The sequence below is a fragment of the Elephantulus edwardii genome, unplaced genomic scaffold, assembly GCF_000299155.1.
Source record: "Elephantulus edwardii isolate Elephantulus edwardi_28Jun2011 unplaced genomic scaffold, EleEdw1.0 scaffold00375, whole genome shotgun sequence".
Taxonomy (NCBI): Eukaryota; Metazoa; Chordata; class Mammalia; order Macroscelidea; family Macroscelididae; genus Elephantulus; species Elephantulus edwardii.
Genome location: NW_006400125.1, coordinates 890,502 through 894,118, shown reverse-complemented (window position 1 = coordinate 894,118; position 3,617 = coordinate 890,502).

Genomic DNA, 3,617 nt, shown 5'->3' with positions numbered 1-3,617 from the left:
CAATGAAAGACTTTTTTTTTAAAGTAAACAGCCAACTGGGGGGTGAGATATACAGGGAAGAAAATGTGCAACAATGAATGAATGGAAATCCAAGTTCTCTATGAACTTTTTTAAAATCTCAATTTAAAAAATTTAAAAAAAGAAAGCGAGTAAAAAAAGAAATTAAAATCTTGCTTTATTAGGGTTTATCATAAAAACCCCTCCTCTTTAAAGTGCTAGAGTGCGGAAATCCATTTAAAGATGAAGGCGTGCAAGTCACGTATTCATTTGCTTCCTCTGCATCTGAAAGTTGGCTATGAATAAGGAAAGCCAGAGAAGAAAGGAAGCCTCTGAATCGTGATGCTGGAAGAAGTAAGGACTGAGTAACCACCTCCCCCGGGAGTGGCTGAAGGGCCCACAGGTCTGCTCAGGAGGATGTGTAACCAGGGTGCTGCTTTGTCTCTCACAACCTGAGCGTGTTGTCAGAAGGGACCAGTCTTTGGAGAAAGATGCTGGGCAGGGCAGAGGGTCGGAGACAGAGAGGAAACCCTCCAGGAGGTGGCCTGCCGGGTACAGCACGAGAAACCACGGGCCTGAGCAGGTGGAGATCTTCATGATGGTGCAGGACAGGCTGGGTTTCTGACCACTGTCCTTGGAGTTACTGTGGGTCCTGTCCAGCCCAGACGTACCTAAGGACACCTCAGGTGAAGAAGGGGCAGGCAGTCCGCTCCACAAAGGCGAGAGCCGTGAACCTCTGAGGAGGGCAGCTCTGCTCGGTCCACTGGGGTGGGATCCTCTCCAGGGCAGCGGGTCTGAGCACTGGATATAAAGCACCACAAGATACCTTTCATCACGTGTTTAGCCCGCTGCCCTCAAGGGGACGGTCTGGAGGGTGGACGCCATCGTGGGAAGATGGCTCAGCTTCCTCCCTTGGAGAGGCTGGTGGGTTTGAACAACCAACCCTTCGGCCAGCAGACCAACACACACTGCGCTATATTACCTGGGCAGGCTAGAAGCACCCAACACTTTGTTTCATAGCTTCAGACCTTTTTCCTTTTAAAAATTCTTAGCCCTGCAGGGCAGCCTTCTATGTAGGAATAACACATTTGAGCCCCACTGCAGCTGCAGTTCCGGGTCTGTTTTCACAACATAAAAAAGCAGAAAGAGTCAAGCGGCACCCCTCCAGCTTCACCCCTCCAGTGTGACCCGCCTTCTCCAGCAGAGCGAGCAGAAGCGGGTCAACGAAGGCAGGCCCTGTTGCATCACGGTCAAGCATCCCCGCGGCTGAGTAACTGGTCATTTAAATCACCTGGACAGAGGCACGTCCACACAGCACGCGGATCCTCGTGCATTCAGAAGACACCAGAATCATTCCAGGGCCCAATGTTTCAGGAGGCTGTGGCTACGTGTTCAGAAAACCGCCAGCCTTTCAGAGAGCAGAAACTGACCAAATTCTGCTCCAGTTACCTCGGGCAGATTCTGGTCGGGGAAACAAATCAGTCCAAGGCTCTGGGCAAAAGAAACGAACGCTCTTGGCTCCAAATAGTGCTGGAGCAAGCGTTCCCAGCCAACGAGCGAGAAACCTGGTCTGGGCCCCAGACGCCCAGGCCAGGCCTGTGACCTGGGAAAGGCAGGCTGCCCAGGGTGAGAGGAACGAGCCTGCCCCACGGGGCACAGCCCCCTGCTCAGATGTCCCATCCACCCAGCCTGGATGATCCAGGCAGCGAACACATCAGAAAAGAAGACCCTGCCTGGGCAGTAAAGCAAACGCCACATCAGCTGCTGTGGGATGATGCTAACTTGGCGATGCCACTCATGCTCTTACAGGCCGTGAGATTCTGCAGGCCATCACCTGATCTTGCTTCTGGGGGACCCCTCGTACCTCCGCTGTCAATCAACTGTGTAACCCCAGAGCCTCCTGTGTGTCACTCAAAGCAGAAATGAGCTGCTGTCTGGAATCAGAACCATCCCTGTTCCTGCAAAGGTCAAGTCTGGAAGAAGGACAACAGCCCATGTGCTGTCAGTCATTTCCTGCGTCTGTCTTCTCCAGTCTCCACACAGCTCAGGGCCTAGACACAGCAAAGGGGAGATGTCCACATCCCTTTCCCTTCAGCCATGGCCTGGGGAAGTCCACACCATGCAGAAAACAGACCAAACCCCATGAGAGGAGAGGGGGGACGCCCTGGATTAATAAAGGAAAACCAAAGATACCAATTTCTAAAAGGAACATGGAGTAAAACCATAAGCACCTGGGGTTGGGGGAAGGGGCTTACAGAGGCTGCTTCAGACTGCAATACAGGATCCCACCCGTACATGGAGTAAAACCATTAAATACGGGGTAGGCGGGGAGCTTACAGGGGCTTCATCAGGCTGGATTACGCCGTCTGGCTGATCTCTTCAAGAAGATCTGCACGAAGGAGGTTTAGCAAACATGAATATGTCTCCCCGAAAATCCAGTGGCTAGGGGTGGGGGCGAAGGGCAGCTGAACCCGGCTGCCTTTAAATAAATATATTAAGTGCGCTATAAATAGGCCATCACCTGCTGTCCTTTGCAGGAGAGAGAACAAGGCAGCCGGTTCGAATTACAGCCTGGAGAATCCTGGCGTCAGGGAGCTGAGGAGGAAGGGGAGAGGGCTCCAGGGACCCCACGTGCCCCCCAGGGACCCCGCGTGCTCCCCCAGAGACCCTGTGTGCCTCCCCAGAGACCCTGCGTGTCCAGGGGCTCAGAAGCCTTCTCCAAGCTCTCTCAGTCACACAGCAAGATAGAGACAAGGGCTGCACCCGGATGTCAGAGGCGTCCGAGGAGGACGAGGCATGACCTGTGGACACACGCGCCTTCCAGCCTCCTCACCACTTTCCCTGCCCCCCATGTCTGTTTCCTGTCGCTTACCGAAGCCCATAAGAGGACAGTAAGAACTCAGGCTAAACGGGTCCACTCCTGCCTATGGCGACCCTGGAGGGCAGAGCGCCTCACAAGGCTCCCCCAGCTTTAAATCTTCAGGGGAGCAGACTGTCCCCCTTTCTCCAGCAGGAGTGGCGAGGGGGCTGGAACCACCCACCTTTCGGTTTTAGCTTAACTACTGCGCCACCAGGGACCAGGGCTGCTCGCTCTGAAGGCAGTGATGTGAGGAAAAAAGAAAACTTCATATTCTAAAGACCCCTGAGGTAACGGCCTCCTGCGTAATATGAGACCACCACCCGGCCCCCGCCGGAGAAGTGAACCCCGAAATGCCAAGGCCAGCCATCGCGCGCAGCCGGTGAAAAGCTCACCAAGCCCTTCCCCGCCCGTGCGCACAAGTTCCCAGAGGCGCGCATTCCTTTCCTGCGCTCGGAACATGCCAAGCCGCGGGACCCCACCCATCAGCACCGGCCCCAGCCCCTCTCTCCCTCCAGGCACAGCGGCCCCGGCTGCGCGGCTCCCACAAAACTTTGGAGCCCACGCGCCGCGGGATCGCGGCCGGCTGCTGCCATCTGCAGGCCCGCCCGCCGGGGGAGCCGGCCGCGCATTTCTGCCTGGAAAACAGAACGGGTAGCCCTGCCTTCGGCGGCGGAGTTGTTTTCTGCTCCGAGCGGCGAAATCCCCTCTACAAACCTCCACCGGCGCGGGAGGCTCGGCCCCCGCAGCTCCGCGCGCAGCC